Genomic DNA, 20789 nt, shown 5'->3' with positions numbered 1-20789 from the left:
TCTCTCTCTCTCTCTCTCTCTCTGGGCTGTCAGCCGAGACCACCTCTTCTGTCTCGACTCCAAGGTGCCAGAGGAATGCGCGACCAAGCCGCCAGCTCGTGTTCTGTAATGATGACTATGATCTCAACGAAGGCGACTGCGACCATGATGACACACAGCTCATGACCACTCGACTACTCTGCTCCAAAAGAGACTGCGACTACCTCGATGACCTACTGCTTGTGCTTGGTGACTGCCATTACATTCACCCTCACTCTCTGGCCCTTTTCCCTGCACTGCTTTTAACTCGCCGCGTGAAACCTTCCCGAACCCGAGCGTAGCAGCTTCAGTCACAGCGGTGGGGGGTCAGGTGAATTGGTTGGTCCTTCCCCTTCTTGGTCATGGCTAGGGGCATTATTTAATTCCACCCTATTAGGGCAAAGTAAGCATCTGCTGGGGGGAAACAGCCACTTCAGTGGAATATTCCAGAGGATCCCTCCCACCTTTATCCTCGTCCCAATGATGCCAGCCAATCGGGTTGCCGCCAGGCAGTTTTCCCCACCACTCAGAAGCAGGGTTCTGTTCTTTGAACCTCTGTCTAGTTCTCAGGCATTCTCCTTACCTGGCCTCCTTACTCAGATTTACATTATGAGGGGCACAAGTACAATTAACCCCGTTCTGATACATTAAGGGATACAGTCTTGTCCCCCCCCCCCCCTGGACACAGAATAACAGGTGCTTTACTGATAACTAAATGAAATGCTTACAGATGTGAAGCTATTCTGATTGTGAGGCTTGATGGTTAAACAGTACTAAATTACACAAGGCAACTCTGTAATTTTCAACCACCCCCTCCCCCCCCCCCCAACCAGCCCTGACAGTACAATATGCATCAATAAGAAGATAATTGTTTTTGAGTCGTTGATTGGCACAATCTACCTCTCTTCATGGTTAGATCTCTCACCGATTGTGAGTTGAATAGGTGACTGTGACAGGCCATGAAATGTCGGTGCTGTTCAATCATGGTTCCTCTGAAGTCAGTGATAGCATCATAGGGGAGAGGAAAGCGTTAAATATTCCACTGTTTCAATGTGGGAATGGCCTTTGCTATTATGAGCTGGAAGAGGGTGAGGAGGAGTGAACAGAGTTGGGGTTGGGATGTCAATTCAGGTAAGGGAGTATGAACTGGAGCAGCGCGTTTCTGCGTCCACTTTCTGCGGGTACTCCAGGGGCCTCCGTCTGACCATGCCCAGGGCAGATGGCTGGCCCATCCCCATCTTCTTGAGATGCCAATCAACCTGCTGCAACCATGAGGCACGTGGTCGGCCCATTGGCCTCATCCACTCAAAAGGCTCCCTCACAAAGAATCTTGTGAGCAGGATCAGCGGAAGGAAAATGAGCCACACATCCATACAGCAGCAGCTGACGCTCACGGACTATGCAGGTAACAAATCTCATTTGAGTCTCTCTCAGCAACTGCTTGTTAGACACAAAGTCTGACCAGCGATAGACAATTCTTCGAAGAGAACTGGTGCCAAAGGAATTAAGTCTCCATCTCAGATCCCTGGTCAGAGTCCAAGTCTCACATCCATCGAGCAAGACTGGAAGCACCAACGACCTGAAGACTTGGACTTTCATCCTCCTGCAGAGGTATTGGCAGTGCCACACTCCATGATCCAGTGAATCCATGATTCCCCAGGCCCGACCCAGACGTCAATTGACCTCCAGCTTACAGCCAGCAGAGACATGCATATCACTGCCAAGATAAGTGAATCTCTCTGAGACCTTAACATCCTCACCACAAACAGGTACAGACAACATAGCAGCATCAAGATGTCATTGAAAGCCTGGATCTTAGTTTTGACCCAGGAAGCCCGTTATCCCAGAAGCTCCGACCTCTAATTCAGCACCTCAAGGGCCCCCAAAAGGATATCCAGTCTCCACAAAGATGACTGCAAAATCAAGGTCAGAGATCTTGACATTCCCAAACGATGCACTGCAGCTTGATCTCTCCAACATCTTCCCAAGAATCCAGTCGATACAAGCACTGAAAAGTTTTGGGGGCCAGTACACACCCCTGAAAAACTCCAGTAACAAATGGAAATAAGTCAGAGATGGTACCACCACATCTCACAGGACTCTCAGTACCAGAGTAGAGTTCAGACATCAGATTGATCAGTTTTGGTGGCACCCCACGAAGGCCAAGAATCCTCCAGAGGGCATCCTTATTCATTTAATCAAACACCTGCAGATATCTACATAGGCTGCAAGCAGCCCCTGCCGAAACTCTCGTCTGCAATCGATGACGACCCGAAGAGCAAGTTTACCGTCAATTGATGACTTCTTTGGAGTAAATCCTGATTGCTCTGGACGCTGGTGCTCAAGCAGACGGTGGCGAACCCGATCAAGAATTATCCAAGCAAAGATCTTGCCCGCTCAGTAGTTATTGCAGTCCTGGCGATCACACTTCCCTTTCCAGATAGGGATAACAAGGCCCCTCTTGGCCCCTCAGCTGGGATGATGCCTGTGCTCGAGGCAGAGCACAGAACCTCAGGCAAAGACATGAGTACAGCATTTCCACCAGCCTTGAGAAGTTCAGCATGGATGCCACAGATCCCTGGAGCTTTACCCCATTTCAACCGGTTCACCGCAGCCTGTGTTTCCACAAACGACGGTGGATCACAGTTGATTGGAGGGTCAGCAATAGGGATCGTAACACCCCTGCCATCCAACTCGACAGATGGTGTATCAACCTGGTACACTGCTCAAAGTAACCGGCCCAGCGGGTCTTCACTTTAGACTCCTCTGTGAAGAGCCCACCACACTTCGTTCAAATTGCAGTACACTGAAGGATGAACTTGGAGGATCACAATGCACGAATTCCTCTGAAAGCAGGATGAGAATCACTTGACCACAGGTGATGCTCTACCCCCCTCATAGATTCCTCGCACACAGTTTTATGCCTCAACTACCTGAACAACTAAGCTCTGCCATTCAGCCTGGCCCTGTGACTCTGTTCAATGGTATCCAGTGTCCCATGAGAGAGAAAAATCCTCATTTGCCTGATGGTGAGTTCCAAGACATCTCCCGGCAGCATCAAGCACGGTTGTTTTGAAGACACTCCACAACTCTTCAGGATTCCCCAAAGCACCCAGAACCCAAAATCCCCACTCAGCCCGTTCACAAACTCTTCAGCTACCCTCTCATCGTTGAGCTTGCCAACATCCAGCCTGGGCAGGGATGGTGCCATTCTCCCAGAATTAAGCTGCAACTTCAGAGTTGCTACCACAAGCCTGGAGTCGGTATTGAGGAACTGAGCACTCCGGTCGACCCTGCAGTTCTGGATCATCCTCCAGCAACCATCAACGAGCACATGGTCAATCATCTTTGCCGCATCACCAGCGTTGGAATACCAAGTGCAGAATTTATCCTGCAGGTGCTGAAACCATGAACCAACCGCCCTCACTCCATGACTTCTTGCAAAGTCAAGCAACTTAGAGCTATTCTGGTTCACAGTTCCAGATGCATGGGGACCAACACATGTCTCATAACCATCCCTATCAGTTCCAGTTGATGCAGTGAAATCCCCCAAGACTAGAAAAGTATCTCACCTGGGGCACTGATCAACCACAGACTGGAGCGTGGCGTAGAATGCAGCCTTCACGGTGAGATGCTCACCTCATTCGGAGCATATCCAGAGACCAGGGAAACAACACCCAAGGAGTGATGAATCCTTCGTCTCATAATACGCTCGTTGACCGGTGTTACCTCAATTATCATTGGAATTAGATTATTGCACACAGCTACAGCAACTCCTTGGGCATGGTAACCAACAGAGCGACCTGACCAATAGACGGTGTAACGACCTGCCATGATCTCGCCACAATGAGGTCTCTGAACCTCTGAGAGTGCTGCAATACCTGTGTTCAAACGCTTGAGCTCAGGTGATAACAGAGACAGGTGATCATCCTCTCTTTGGAAGAGGACATTCCCGGCACCCACCCAAAGGGCCCGCCTCAGGTTAACCTAAGGAGACCACTGTCTGGTGGATAACACTTCAGCACCACTCTGCCACACACCACTGCAATCTGACCCTGGAGATTTACCCCGTGGTTTTCCTCCTCTCATCAAGGAACGGGGGTCCTGAAGTCTTTGCCCCAATCCCATCATCCGGCTCGCTACCCTGCCGAGGGCAGCAGCACAGTAAGTACTGCCACGGAGAGGGTTTTCAGATTTCCTTACATTTGTGGGTTTTGCGGAATGAAGTGTTTTATTGTGGCCAGAGTGCAAATCCTGCCACCAACCTTCTAAGAAGAAAGTAACCCAACTGCAGGAGGACGTCTCCAAACACAGTGGGGCACTAGATATGGATGGTTGTTGGCTCACAAGGAGCTCCTCCACCCTTTGCCAGGTTTTGTTTTTAATCATGCTGGGTATCCATATCCATACACCCTCCTCACCAGAATACCGGGTAGGGGAGACTGTTTAGTCACCAACAATCTGACCATGAAACAGGTTAGTAGAGGTTTACATGGTACCTGCAGCAAGTCATCGATGTAATTTCGCTTGACCTGACAATTGCTCAAGTTAGGAAGGGAGGCAAAATAGGACAGAATTGGGAAGGGGAGGTTGAGGTTTGGGGGGAGGAGAGGGGTTGAGGACTTTTGGTGGAGGGTGGGGGTGGGGGTGAGTACCTGTGTTGGGGAGGAGGTTTGAATGCTTGGAATGGGAAGGCGAATGATGCCTTCGGGTTTGGAGGGGAAGCATGACAACTTGGGGTTGGGAGGATGAAATTGAGGACATAGGGTTTGTCGGATGGGAAACAGTTGAGGTCTTGAAGTAACATTTTACATTTCACAGATGTTCCACAGGTCCCTGGTAGTTGCTTAGTAATGTCCTTGTTATGCATGTTCAGGTGCATTGATGTTTCCAAATATCTTTGTCCTGCATAGTATCGGTATCTTGCTACAAACGTTTTCATCAGCCTCGTTCACTCCAGGCACGTTGGTGGCCTTGCATGCAGAGTTTGGTGGGCACTGTTCTGTTCTCCTGCCTTCTCACTTCCTAATCCTTGCCCCTCAAGGTTGCACATGTTCAACCAGAAATCTCCATTAGTTTTGTCCCTTTCCTGTTTAACTATCTTCCTGAGTCTGTCAACTCATGCTCTGATCCCTCCAAACCTTCAAATCTGCTGCCCATCACCACCTCATAGTCTCTCGTTTCTCCTTCAGAGTTTTTCTACACTTAATCAGATCCAATGTATTACACTTGCATCTCCTTACCTCCTCTTTCCCTTGTTTTCTCACTTCCATAATCCACAATTTCAGTTTTTTTTTTAGCTTGCCTGTTCGAAGAACAGAGCTATAGCAATACCCCCGGCGTGAGCGTGAGCGTGAAAATGTTAAAGTTTTTGGTGCAAGTTATTTTTTCCTTTCTAATGTTTTTATATACCACACTTTTTTATACGCCCGATATATATATATATATATATATATATATATATATATATATATATATATATATATATATGTATATGTATATGTATATGTATATATATATATATATATATATATATATATATATATATATATATATATATATATATATATATATATCGGGGCGTATTATGTGATACTGGTCGTTCGTCCGTCCGTTCCTGTCCGCACTCTAACTCCCAAAGTTTTCAACTTTCACGTTTCATATTTGGTACATCGATACAGACTGTGGAGACAGTGTGTCGTGACATATGTTCGTCATCTAAAGTGGTTGCCATGGCAACCAGGATGCTGTTTTCCATGTAGTAGCACAATTCTGTATATACCTTCTTGTTCGGGCGTATATTGTGCTCACTTCCTCTCTTGTAACTGATTACAATATACAAATACATATTGTTGTGGTTACCAAATTCGCAAACCACCATTCAGGTCCCTTAGGTGAGGTATCTCGGTAAGTACATGTGTAGTTAGGCCCAAACCCGTTGTCTAGTGGGAATACATGTCATTTATGCGTGCTGCGACTCTTCAGGATAGCCGTTTTTCTTTTACTATCTTTATTTTGGACCAACCGCCATGATTACCACCACAATCACAACATCAACCACCAACCACAACTCCGCTTCACCACAACCGCCACGACCTTCACGTCACACCTCGCAACCGTAGCATCGCCACCGTTCTTGCCCCGCTGTGGGTACCGGTGTTGGACTCGTGCAGGGCGCGCGTCGAACAGCGTGTACAAAATCACGGATTTTGTGCTTCAAAAACGGATCAAAAACGACACACGCCCACTTTTTGCCGTCCAATCGGTGAGCGAGGGACGATTTGGCCCCGCCTCCAGGACGATCGATATATGCAAATTTGTGGATCAAAAAGCCTTCACACCCACTTTTTCTCGGGCCAATGGGGAGCGAGGTGAAAGGTCAAAGGGAGGGGGTCAAAGGCGAAGCTACGGGGGGATAAAAGGACCGTGTTCGTCAGTCAGGAGAGTCGAGGAGAGGAGAGTCCAAAGAAGAGTCCAGAGTCGAGAGTCGGAGAGTCCAGAGGCGGAGAGTAGGAGAGTCGGAAGCAGAGGGTCAAGACTTCGCGGGCGGTGGAGCTGCTCGTCGTGTGCGTTGGAGTCGGAACGGAGGGGACGAGCTGTGGAAAGGCGGCGACACCAGACGAGGGGGTGCTCGCGTCGTGCAGGGAGCTGCACCCGAGGGAGGCCGACAGCGCGACCTGGCCGAGGTGGAGACGCACACCAGGGATAATAAAGATCCTCTATACCCCGAGCATCAACAACCCCCTCCTGTTTCCCCCCGCGCTGAGATAGTGCGACCAAGGGGGCCCCTTTCCCACCCCCTACCAGACACCCTCCGCGAGGCCCGCGGGTTGGGGCGCCATCGCCGCTCCGCGTCTCATCACCAGACGGGTAGGCGCGACCCGGTCTCGGCCTCAGGCCCGCCTCATCCTTGAGGGTATTCTTTCCTTGGTTTTGGGTATGTGTTGTCGGCGCCGTCTGTGAGGTAGAATTGTATAAGTGTTGCCGTGTGCTCGGTAGTCGGTATTAGCTCTGCATTGTTTTCGCTTTTATATTTGCTTTTTGTGTAAATGGAATTGTGTTTTTTCTGTGTGCTTTTGGTGGAATTGTATATGTGTGCTTCCCGTGTGCCGCGAATAAATGTGCTTTGTGTTGAACTGTTTCCCGCTTCGCTTCGTCATTTCTCCCATTGAATCCTCATCTTGCTTCACGTAAAGGGTTGGTAGTGGGCTGAATACGCCCGATAATTAATCGAACCGTCGAGGTCGACGATAACACCGCTCGGTTATTCTGATAGTACGGAACGGGTCGCTTAAGTGGCCCGTGTCCGAAGTCGACCTGCGGCGAGGTGCGATCGCCCGGTCTACTCTCCGCGTGGTCGAATTTGGCGAGCAACCCTATCCCACGCGGGGGCTGATTGGCTCGATCGCGGTGAGACCGAAAGGTCCACCCGTGACTGGTTCCCGGCGTTAGTCCGAGAGGGTCACGACTGGATTGTCCGTCCGGTGGGCGACGTGCCGCGATTCGAGTTACGTGGCCGTCGCACGCCGGCGGGCGCGGAATCCGCAACACTGGTGTCAGGTCATGCGATACAAATTCATTGCCCTCCTCGCGGCACTGGTATCAGGTCAGGTCAGGTATGGGAGCATGTGCCAGAACAGCGCGTCGCTGCGTCCACTTTCCGCCGGTACTCCAGGGGCCTCCGTCTGGCCATCCCCCAGGCAGATGCCAGGCCCATCCCCATCTCCTTGAGATGATGGTCAACCTGCTGCAACCATGAGGCACGTGGTCGGCCCACTGGCCTCCTCCACTCATGAGACTCCCTCGCTGAGAGAATCTGGTGAGCAGGATCAGCGTCAGGAAAACGAGCCACATGTCCATACAGCCGCAGCTGACGCTCACGGACTATGCAGGTAACAAATCTCATCCGAGTCTCTCTCAGCAACCGCTCGTTGGACACAAAATCCGACCAGCGATAGCCAAGGATTCTCCGAAGAGACCTGGTACCAAAGGAATTAAGTCTCCGTCTCAGATCCTTGGTCAAAGTCCAAGTCTCGCACCCATAGAGCAAGACTGGAAGTACCAAGGACCTGAAGACTCGGACTTTCGTCCTCCCGCACAGGTACCGGCAGCGCCACACCCCATGATCCAGTGAATCCATGACTCCCCAGGCCCGACCCAGACGCTATTGACCTCCGGCTCACAACCTGCGGAGACATGAATATCACTGCCAAGGTAAGTGAATCTATCCACGACCTCAACATCCTCACCACAAACAGACACAGACAGGACAGCAGCATCCAAGATGTCACCGAAAGCCTGGATCTTTGTTTTGACCCAAGAAATCCGTAATCCCAACGGCTCCGACTCCTCATTCAGCACCTCGAGGGCCCCAAGAGTATGTCTAAAGTCTCCGCAAAGATGACTGCATCATCTGCAAAATCAAGGTCCGAGATCTTGACATTGCCAACGATGCACCGCAACTTGATCTCTCCGACATCCTCCCAAAATCCAGTCCATACAAGTGTTGAAAAGTGTGGGGGCAAGTACACATCCCTGACGAACTCCAGTAACAACTGGAAATAAGTCAGAGGCGGTACCACCACACTTCACAGCACTCTCAGTACCAGAGTAGAGTTCAGACATCAGATCGATCAGTTTCGGTGGCACCCCACGAAGACCAAGAATCCTCCAGAGGACATCCCGATTCACTGAATCGAACGCTTTACAGAGATCAACATAGGCTGCAAGCAGCCCCTGCCGAAACTCTCGCCTGCGTTCAGTGAGGACACGAAGAGCAAGGATACGGTCAATCGTTGACCTCTTTGGTGTAAAGCCTGACTGCTCTGGACGCTGGTGCTCAAGCAGATGGTGGCGAACCCTATCAAGAATTATCCGAGCAAAGACCTTGCCCGGCACTGAGAGCAGCGTCACCCTCGGTAGTTGTTGCAGTCTTGGCGATCACCCTTCCTTTCCAGAGAGGGACAACAAGGCCCCTCTTCCAGTCAGTTGGGATGATGCCTGTGTTCCAGGCAGAGCACAAAACTGCATGCAACGACGCGAGTGCAGCATTTCCACCAGCCTTGAGAAGTTCAGCATGGATGCCACAGATCCCTGGAGCTTTGCCCCGTTTCAACTGGTTCACCGCAACCCGTGTTTCCACAAGCGATGGTGGACCACAGTTGATTCGAGGGTCAGCAACAGGGATTGTAACACCCTTGACGTCCAACTCGACAGCTGGGGGATCAGCCTGGGTACAACCGCTCAAAGTAACCGGCCCAGCGGGCCTTCACTTCAGACTCCTCTGTCAAAGAGCCTACCACCCTCTGCTCGAACTGCAGTGCTCCGAGGGATGGGCTTGGATGAACGTAATGCGCGACCCCCTGTAAGCGGGACGAGAATCACCTGTCCACAGGTGATGCTCTACCCCCTCACAGATTCCTCGCACATAGGCCTCCTTGTCCACCCTCAGTGCACGTACAGTTTTACGCCTCAGCTCCCTGAACAGCTCAGCTCTGCCATTCAGCCTGGCCCTGCGACTCTGGTCAATGGTATCCAGTGTCCCTTGAGAGACAAAATTCTTCTTTGCCCTGCGGTGAACTCCAAGGCATCCACCGGCAACATCAAGGACGGTGGTCTTGAAGGTGCTCCACAACTCTTCAGGACCCCCAAAGCACCCAGACCCCCCAAGTGTCCACTCAGCCTGTTCGCAAACTCCTCAGCTACTCTCTCATCCCTGAGCTTGGCAACATCCAGCCTAGGCTGGGATGGTACCATTCTCCAGGATTTAAGGTGCAGCTTTAGAGTTGCTACAACAAGCCTGTGGTCAGTATTGAGGAACTGAGCACTCCGGTAGACCCTGCAGTTCTGGATCATCCTCCAACGACCGTCAATGAGGACATGGTCAATCTCCTTTGCCACACCGCCAGCGTTGGAATACCAAGTCCAGCGATGAGCTTGCGGGCGCTGAAACCATGAACCAGCCACTCTAAGTCCATGACTTCTTGCAAAGTCAAGGAACTTAGTGCTATTCTGGTTCATAGTTCCTGACCCATGGGGACCAACACACACCTCATAACCATCCCTATCAGTTCCAGTCGATGCATTGAAATCCCCCAAGACTAGAAGTGTATCTCGTCTGGGGCACTGATCAACCACAGACTCGAGTGTGGCGTAGAATGCATCCTTCACGGTAAGATCACTCGCCTCAGTCGGAGCATAAATAGAGACCAGGGAAATGACACCTAAGGAGTGACGAATCCTTAATCTCACAATACGCTCGTTGACCGGTGTTACCTCAATTATCATTGGGGTCAGCTTATTGGACACAGCTACAGCAACTCCTGGGTATGGTAACCATCAGAGCGACCAGACCAATAGTAGGTGTAACCACCCACCATTATCTCGCCGCAATCCGGTCTCCGAACCTCAGAGAGAGCTGCAATCCCGATGTCCAAACGCTTGAGCTCAGATGATAACAGAGACAGGTGATCATCCTCTCTTAGGGATAGGACATTCCAGGCACCCACCCGAAGGGACCGCCTCAGGTTAACCCAAGGAGACCGCCGTCTGGTGGACGACACCTCAGCACCACTCCGACACACTCTCCCGCAATCTGACCCAGGGATGTTACCCCGTGGTTTCCCTCCTATCAAAGATTGGGGGTCCCGAAGGCTTTGCCCCAATCCCATCATCCGGTGAGCTGCCCTGCGAAGGGAAGCTGCACAGGAGGTACTCCCACGGAGTGGGTTTTCAGATTTTTTTGCGTTTTTGCGTTTTGCGGAATGAAGCGTTTTACGGTGGCTGGAGTGCAAATCCTGCCACCAACCTCCTAATAAGAAGTAACCCAACTGCAGGAGGACGTCCGCAGACACAGTTGGGCACTAGATATGGATGGCCGTTGGCTCACAAGGAGCTCCTCCGCCCTTTGGAGGAAAACTGGTATCGGAGAACAGGAAAACGGGCTCTCCTGTCTCCGGCTAAATTCACGGGAATCGGTCCAGGGGTGAGAGAAGCGACCCCCGATTCCCTCCAAATTACGAGCGATTCAAATTAACCCTTCACGAGAAGCAAGATGGCGTCTCAAGGTGAGTGGGAGCCGGGGGTATTAGAAATGTATATGTGTAGTAGTGTAGAATCCATGGCTCAGGATGAAATCCCCGTGCAGGAAATGTTGATTGTGCAGGAACACGGACTCGCCCAACTGAAACCAGAGCCCGAGGTGGGTGCGGCAGCGGCCGCGGTGTATGACACCTCCCCCCCCCCCCTCTCCACCAAAACCCTTCCCCAACCCCTGCCGAAACGGCTCACTCAAGCGCACCCGACATGGCCCAGCTATGCGCCATGCTGGCGGCAATGACAAACGAAATGAAAGGAATGAACGAAAAGATGGATGCGAATACACAAAAAATGGATGAAAAGATGGATACAAATACAAATGAAGTGAAAACGACGATGGATGCGAATACACAAAAATTGGATGCGAATACACAACAAATGAACGGAATGGAAACAAACATGAAGGAAGAAATGAAAAAGCGACGGGGTGAGACGCAGAACATGGGCCGATGCCTGCAGGCGGGCATGAAGGCCGTGACAAAGGAAATAATAATAGTTGAGACAAGGGAGGTAAAGGGTGAAGAGTTGGCAGAGACACGGGAGATAGAGGGTGAATTGGACGGGGTAAGTGACGCACACACACACACGGAGGTAGTGGAGGATAATGGGGGTGAGCTGGCGGACTGGGTAGGGACCCAGTGCGAGCACCTGGGTGGCCTCCTCCAGGAACGAGGGGAGGGAGTATGCCCCCTTGAGGCGAGTCACGACCAGGTGAGTTCGGTCGTGCTTTGCGAGGTCGAGGGGAGGAGTGCTGTGGACGGGTGCACGGAGAGCTTGGGGGGTATAGAGGCCCCGGAGACCCTTGTGGGGACACGAATCCCCAGTGTGGTTGTCCCTGTGTGTGTGGTGCAAGGTGTGAGTGCGTCCCCGTGTGTGGAAGCGACCCCGTGTGTGAGTGGTGTGGTGGCGATGGTGCCGGAGTGCGTGCTTCCCAGCACGCCGTGTGTGGATGAGGCACCGTGTGTGAGAGAGGCCGTGTGTGTGGATGAAACGGCCAGTATGAGTGAGGCACCGCGGGTTAGTGCCCCCGCGTGTGTGGGTGAGGAACCGTGTGTGGATGAGGCACCGCGGTTGAGTTCCCCCGCGTGTGTGAGTGAGGGACGGTGTATGGATGAGGCACCGCGGTTGAGTTCCCCCGCGTGTATGAGTGAGGCACAGTGTGTGGATGAGGCACCGCGGGTGAGTTCCCCCGCGTGTGTGAGTGAGGACCCGAGTGTGGATGAGGCACCGCGGTTGAGTTCCCCCGCGTGTGTGGATGAGGCACGGAGTGCGAGTGAGGCACCGCGGGTGAGTGCCCCGCACGCGTGAGTGAACGGCCGTGTGCAAGGTCGCTGTGTGCAAGGGAGACCGTGTGTGTGAGAGAGCGGTATGTAAGGGAGATGTCGGTTGGCATGCGGGAGCACGCAGCCGCGTCTCCCGGTGTGAGTTTAATGGAGTGGACTGTGTAAGGCCAGAACACGCAGGTATGCGTGTGTGGAATGGAGACGGAAACGGCGACAGAGGAAAGAAAGCCGAGTAGCGGCTGTAGCTATTTCGGGGACCGTGCCGGGTTCACCCAGCAGTGAGCACGAGGTTCGTGCTGTGCAACGCACGAGACCGCCACGTGCTCGCTTGCGAGAGTGAAGTCCCGGTCCGGAAACGCCAGCGGTGGATTTGCCGATCCCGCGGACGGACAAAGTTTAGGCAGGTAAATGGATTTGGACCGGACGGGTTCTCCACGCGATCGTGTGTGTTGAGCTCCAACGGGCAAAGCACATGTGTTCGCGTGGGGAACCCCTCGAGACGTGGGGCTTGTGTTTTTTTTATAAAGACGGTGACGTCATGGCTGCACGTGTGGTTGGAATCCGGCAGGAGGGGTATCCCGGCCGGATTGTACCGTCCAAGGAGGGACGAGGTACACGTGCAGCTGCATGACGTCACGGGCAGGTGTAAAGTGCGCGAGCTCTGAGTTGCCGCGCAGGTGATGCGCATGGAAAAAAAAAAAAAAGCAAGCCTCACTTTCGGGTGCACAGGATTCCTGGGCAAGGGGTGGAAGACCCCCTTACCTGGGCACAGGATGGAAACTAGTTAGGGGGAAGGGTTAGCTTAGCTAGACCGACTTCATGGGGCAGGGGTAAGTCCTCATGGAGTCCGTGGAATGGATTAGTTAGAGGGATTGTAGCCAGATTTAGGTTGGGAAATAAAATGAGTTAGGAGACAGTGACAGACTTGTGAATGTGTAGTGGGGACGTAGCTTAGCTACGTAGTGTTAAAAGGAACGTGCTATAGTTTAAGGGACGACGTGGGAGCACGAGTTAGTTAGGGGATGTAGATAGAAGGATGGCAGAGTTCAGCGGTGAGTGTGTTGAAGAGTTGTGGGTTGTGAGGTGAGTACGTGTACATGTTGAGTGAGTGAGGCCAGCGGGTCTGTGTGTGTGGACTGAATGGGGAATGCATGGTGCGATGAGTGATTGGGGGGAGGAGTGACTCCCGCCCAAGGGACCCCGGGGTCAGTGTAGAGTGAGTTAGCTGGGTTAGTCAAATTGTAAAAATGGAGGTCGTTTTGTTGTTGGTGGGAAAGTAGGCTCGAGACCCATTTGGAGGGGTGCAGGAGCCCTGTTGACGGGCTTGGGAGCGTGGCTGCGAAAGGTGAGTATCGCTGAGTGGGTACCCCGGGCACCAGGCTAGTCGGCCGTGGTAGGCCAAGGGCCCATGGGGGGGCCGGGATAGAGTAGTGGGCACGGGTGCGCCTGCTTGGTGCGGGGGCCCGGGGCGCCATTAGCCGCGTGGGCAGTGTTGTGGGCACGGGTGACCCTCGGAAAGGGGCCCGGGAGGCCGGCCTGCCACGTGTGCGTTTCAGGGGAGGTGCCATGGGGGGCACTCCCCGGTGTTAGGGAGCTGGTAGGCTCGGAGGCAGTGTAGTGCCCGGGGTGCCATAGCGGGAGAATCGGCAGAGGGTCGTGCCTGCCAAAGGGAGCCACGTGTCCCAGCCAGGAGACCGTGTGAGGGCACGGAGAGAAAATTGGGGGGCGAGGCCCGAAATTGTGAGGACACCAACACAGGCGACGGGAATCTGGGTTGTTAGAACCAATAGTTTAAGCGAGAGGCGCTTGTTGAAAGCCCCGGGGTAGTTTAACAGTTAAATGGATAGGGTAGAATAGGAAGTGTACCCCTCCGCACCATCCATCCCCTCGCTCTCGTTGTGGGCCGCTGGACCCACTTTGGTTATAGATCGCCGAACTCTGGGGAGGCCATTCTGAGGCTTCGTTGGGCCTCGACACAGGACGTTAGCTCTCCCTTGTTCCCCTCCGGGAAGGGAACGTAGGGGTTGGGAGTAGGCTAGGTGACAGGATAGGTTAGCCGAACAAGGACGATAAAGGGGGTTAGGGGACGATTTATAGTGGGGAAGTAAAAATAAAAACAACAAAAAAATAAGTTGGGGCTAAATTGGGGTTTGACAAATTAAGGGGGTGGGTATGTACAGTGACAGGCAAAGGCGATAGGTGGGAGGGAGACAGGTAGGTAGGTCCGAGCCCGCCTTCCAAGTGGCCAGCACCACCGCACTCCCTCCACCAACTTCCACTGACGGCAAAAGCTGGCCAGCTTCATCTGCTGGCTGTGTTACTGCAAGGCCTGTGCCGGCCAGTTCATCTGCTGGCTGTTTTTCTTCAAGGCCTGTGCCGGCCAGTTCATCTGCCGGCTGTGTTTGCCTGCAGCGGCCTTCTTCTGCGGGCTGTGTTTGCCTGCTGCCTTTGCCATGCCATGCCCACTGCCCACGTTCACCAGCCCCGTTCAATTTTTGCTTTGCCCCCCCCCCCTGTTCGTTTCCATGTGCGCCAGGATCCGCAAGGCAACAGTTTGCAAGCTGCAAGAACTGCCCTGTTGGCAGCTACAACACGGGCCTGCAGTGGCGGCCCGTGCACCGTGTTTGTGTTCATACATCCATTCGTTGTGCTCATTGCGTGTGCCACTTGAGCTGGCACGGAGACTGCGTTTGTGCAGCCCATGCACCGTTGTGGTTCACTGCGTTCAGTTCAAAAGGGAAGGCCTTGGACTGCGTGTGAGCAGCCAGCCACGTTCCCTGTCACCTGCATTGTTTGAGCCAGAGACTGCATGTGGGCAGCCTGGCTCCCTGCTAACTGCTTTTCTTTGCAGAGTTCAATGATCCTGGGCCATGGTTTAGTGTAAAATTTGTAAGTTAAGGTTAAGATGTACTGTAAATATGAGTGCGCCCCCGGCATGTATGTCTTAGCGCCGGCAATTTTATTTAAGTCGTCCGTATGAGTGAGTTTGTTTAGATAGTTACGCAGCCCTCAGGTTATTTATTTTGGGGACACAAATACCATGAATGTCGCACTTAGGGATCCGTAGGTAAAATGTACTAGGGGAAAACTACACATGATGGCACACGAAAATTTGACGACTCGGGACGAGTCTGTAAAAAGGGGAGGGGGTAGTGTTGTGGTTACCAAATTCGCAAACCACCATTCAGGTCCCTTAGGTGAGGTATCTCGGTAAGTACATGTGTAGTTAGGCCCAAACCCGTTGTCTAGTGGGAATACATGTCATTTATGCGTGCTGCGACTCTTCAGGATAGCCGTTTTTCTTTTACTATCTTTATTTTGGACCAACCGCCATGATTACCACCACAATCACAACATCAACCACCAACCACAACGCCGCTTCACCACAACCGCCACGACCTTCACGTCACACCTCGCAACCGTAGCATCGCCACCGTTCTTGCCCCGCTGTGGGTACCGGTGTTGGACTCGTGCAGGGCGCGCGTCGAACAGCGTGTACAAAATCACGGATTTTGTGCTTCAAAAACGGATCAAAAACGACACACGCCCACTTTTTGCCGTCCAATCGGTGAGCGAGGGACGATTTGGCCCCGCCTCCAGGACGATCGATATATGCAAATTTGTGGATCAAAAAGCCTTCACGCCCACTTTTTCTCGGGCCAATGGGGAGCGAGGTGAAAGGTCAAAGGGAGGGGGTCAAAGGCGAAGCTACGGGGGGATAAAAGGACCGTGTTCGTCAGTCAGGAGAGTCGAGGAGAGGAGAGTCCAAAGAAGAGTCCAGAGTCAAGAGTCGGAGAGTCCAGAGGCGGAGAGTAGGAGAGTCGGAAGCAGAGGGTCAAGACTTCGCGGGCGGTGGAGCTGCTCGTCGTGTGCGTTGGAGTCGGAACGGAGGGGACGAGCTGTGGAAAGGCGGCGACACCAGACGAGGGGGTGCTCGCGTCGTGCAGGGAGCTGCACCCGAGGGAGGCCGACAGCGCGACCTGGCCGAGGTGGAGACGCACACCAGGGATAATAAAGATCCTCTATACCCCGAGCATCAACAACCCCCTCCTGTTTCCCCCCGCGCTGAGATAGTGCGACCAAGGGGCCCCTTTTCCACCCCTACCAGACACCCTCCGCGAGGCCCGTGGGTTGGGGCGCCATCGCCGCTCCGCGTCTCATCACCAGACGGGTAGGCGCGACCCGGTCTCGGCCTCAGGCCCGCCTCATCCTTGAGGGTATTCTTTCCTTGGTTTTGGGTATGTGTTGTCGGCGCCGTCTGTGAGGTAGTATTGTATAAGTGTTGCCGTGTGCTCGGTAGTCGGTATTAGCTCTGCATTGTTTTCGCTTTTATATTTGCTTTTTGTGTAAATGGAATTGTGTTTTTTCTGTGTGCTTTTGGTGGAATTGTATATGTGTGCTTCCCGTGTGCCGCGAATAAATGTGCTTTGTGTTGAACTGTTTCCCACTTCGCTTCGTCATTTCTCCCATTGAATCCTCATCTTGCTTCACGTAAAGGGTTGGTAGTGGGCTGAATACGTCCGATAATTAATCGAACCGTCGAGGTCGACGATAACACCGCTCAGTTATTCTGATAGTACGGAACGGGTCGCTTAAGTGGCCCGTGTCCGAAGTCGACCTGCGGCGAGGTGCGATCGCCCGGTCTACCCTCCGCGTGGGTACTTAGGTAGGTCGAATTTGGCGAGCAACCCTATCCCACGCGGGGGCTGATTGGCTCGATCGCGGTGAGACCGAAAGGTCCACCCGTGACTGGTTCCCGGCGTTAGTCCGAGAGGGTCACGACTGGATTGTCCGTCCGGTGGGCGACGTGCCGCGATTCGAGTTACGTGGCCGTCGCACGCCGGCGGGCGCGGAATCCGCAACAATATATTGCTTTAAAATTATTTGGATCAGACTTCACTGCAATGCTTTATAAAAAATATTAGACTAGTCTTTTAAAAACGATAAATGTATAAACAGGCGAGCATTGGGTGGCTTTGACACCAACTCTCTGGTTAAACACAGCACTGTGGTTTTAGCAATGACGTTATGTATAGTTATTATGCTGGCATACATTTTGAGGGAGCATTGAGCCATGTGTCTCATTTTCAACCCATCTTGAAACAAATTATTATCCCTTTAAAATATTACTTTGGATGGCTGCCACACCATATAAACCATACCTATAGTACTGTATACAGATTGCACAATATGGATATCCTCATATATTGAAATTCTAAATAAATCAAGACAAATATTAACTAAATCAATTATCATGAAGATATTACCAAGAAACCAGGTGTCATTACCAAGAAACCAGACACCAAGTGTCATACCGACCATTGTTCAGTTGCATGGATAAATAGTGCCCTCCAAATACAAACCTGTCTGTGACTCGCACAATAGTTTCAGAGGGCAGGAAAGACCAATGGATATTAAAACATCAATTGTTCTCAAGTTTAGAGCAGCCAGACATCATAGCTGCTGTTCACTGCTGCCTCCTATGGGAGGAACTGCACCTGCATAAATGAGAACTACCAGTCCCCAATTGTTCTTTTCACAGATGCTTGAGCTTTGGAAAGCTGACTCGAGCAAAAAAAAAGAAGATATTGAATACCATAGAAGGCAGCACTGAGCATTGTCTGCCATGTTGGCCTGTTGTGGGCCAGAGAAGTTGTGCTCTTTGAAAATAAATTACTGCAAGATTAAACTGAGTAACAAAGAGAGGTGTGTTCCACCTTAATTGTTTCATTGGAGTGCTTGCCTGAGTCCTAAAGCCACTTGGCAAGCGCTCTACAAGCCGATTGGTAATGGAACACAGACACCCTTGGAGCGACCTGGAGCCGACATGCAATGTATCCCTCTTGTTAATTGGCTGTGTGACGTCATGAGCTTTCATTGTCACCACCCTCTAGCATTCCAGATGCAGTATCACTTCCGATCACATTAATTAATTAAATAAATAAATAAACAAATACCTAACTAATTAACTAACTAACCAACCAACCAACCTGCTTTCGATTCTTATCAACCTGTTATTCGTCACCTCCAACTTGCCATGGATGGTGAGTGGTGACGACACAAATGGCTTATTGTTAAGCGAGTGGTGACGACACAAATGACTTAATGTTAAGTGAGTGGTGACGACACAAATGGCTTATTGTTAAGCGAGTGGTGACGACACAAATGGCTTATTGTTAAGTGAGTGGTGACGACACAAATGGCTTATTGTTAAGTGAGTGGTGACGACGCAAATGGCTTATTGTTAAGTGAGTTGTGACGACTTTAATATAATCTCCCATCATATAAAATATCACCTTTCTCTCACACAATATTAAAAAAACCACATTACTACACATAAGCGGAGCGGTGCAAAAACTTGAAATCCCAAAAAGTTTTCATTAATAATAATATTAATATTAAATATGAATATTAAAAATAACTGGGACCATACTTTGCACAGAACGTCGGTGCTGCTGCCAATCAAAATATTAATATAATCATATTAATATCAAAAATCTTGATTAATATATATTATTTATATTCATGTTTTTGCACAACAATTGACGTCATTTATTATTTATTTTACAACGGAGATATCAATGTGCATTGTTAACCATTTTACATGAACATGACACCGTCACTCACGTTGTTGTTCTTCATCTTCTTCTTGTGGACTTTTTTGTTTCACAGCCTACAGTTTTCATCGAAACTTCCTGAAACTTGGCATATATATGTAAAAATACCCTGCGCAGACAGTAACCATCTCCGATTTTGAAAATTCCTCTGAGAAAAAAAAGTTATGACGTTAAAATATCTCCGCTAATGGAAATCAACCAAAAAATTATCTCCGAAACTAGGCAAGGTTTTTAAATTCTGTTTGCGGGAATCGAACGGGGCATTATCAGAGATTAATTACCGCACATATGATGCATCACTATGACATCATATCAATTTTTATGACGTCATTCCTAATTTTTGACATTTTTTGTGTCACAACGTAGAGTTTTCATCGGATCTTCGTGAAACTTGCCATGTATATGCAGAAAGCCCACGCGCAGGCAGTAACCATCGCCGATTTTGGAAATTCTTCCGAGAAAAAAAGTTCACGTCATAATATCGCCGCTAATGGAAATCACCTATACCATTATCTCCGAAACTCGGCAAGCTGTTTGAATTTTGTTTGCGGGAATCAAGCCGGGCATTAGCACAGATAATTTATCGCAAACCTTGATACATCACAATGACGTCATATTCGTTTTTATGACGTCATCATTAAGAGGACGAGGATCTTAGCACATTTGAGCTTGTTTTTACAGGTATTTATTTTACAAAGAGTACATTTCAAAGGAATACTCACTGTTGGGTCCAATTTTACTTTAGGAACCTGGATTTTGTGTTGTGCTTCCCACCAAACCAGGGCACTGGGGTACAAAACGTAAACTGTTGAGCCTGGTGGAGGTATGCGCTGTACAGAGTGCCTTTCTGGTAGTTGTACATGCACAGGCTGTTTTGGTTGAACAAAAGTTGTACCCAACCCCTACATCATCTTGGAGATACATGTCACCAGTGTATGCCCACCTTAAGATTATTCAATGACGCGTGACTGGTTACAGTTGTCCAACGACATGTTGTGGGGTGGACAACTTTGTGACACGTGACACGTTGGGTGAAAGTTAGACATTTGTCCGCGCACGTTTCGTCATCGCATTTGGATTCAACGAACAACAGACATTTCCATGTGAGCAATGTTCGGTAAGCATAGTCCAAAGGTCTTTGAGCTATCTAGTCTGGGTTCGATTCCTGACCAGACTATAAATTATCGGATTGGTGCTTTGCAGGTAGAGCGTCCAATTCGGATGGACATTGAGCTGGGTGTCCTGTCTGCTAGCATTAGTTGGTGAACCTTGAAGATCCCACGGCGTCTTTGGCGAAGACGTAGGTGAGTCATCACCGGCACCCTGAACAAATCTCCAGTCGAACGTCAGGCCTGCCCATCCGGTTTGTGAAAGACTTGGGCAAAACGACCCTTCCCCAGCCGAACCCCTCCAAGGCGTAGGAATAATTTGCCCATTAACGGTCGTAAGTCGAGGCTCAGGGAGGAGCAAAAATATTTAAATCAAACACACTAACTCCTCATATTAATATTTCGTGGTTGACCACCATAAAAAAAAATCTAATCAAGTTGTTTCGTGTCCATTCACTAATATAATCTTGAACCCAGAAGGAACAGCAATAAACAAGCCTCGATGGAATGTCGGGCGCGTTACATCGTACGTCATACCCTCAATGACGTCACGACTGGCGAGTGAGTGCGTCAAATCACGAGCTCGCGTTGTTAATTGGATTTCTTGATAAAAGGTTGTTTTTTTTTTTGTTACCAATTGGGATTTCTGTTCCGTCGCGGACGAA

The sequence above is a fragment of the Eptatretus burgeri genome, chromosome 12 (genome assembly GCF_056783735.1).
Source record: "Eptatretus burgeri isolate ZD-2024b chromosome 12, Ebu_testis_v1, whole genome shotgun sequence".
In the NCBI taxonomy this organism is placed as follows: Eukaryota; Metazoa; Chordata; class Myxini; order Myxiniformes; family Myxinidae; genus Eptatretus; species Eptatretus burgeri.
This window is presented reverse-complemented; position numbering follows the sequence as displayed.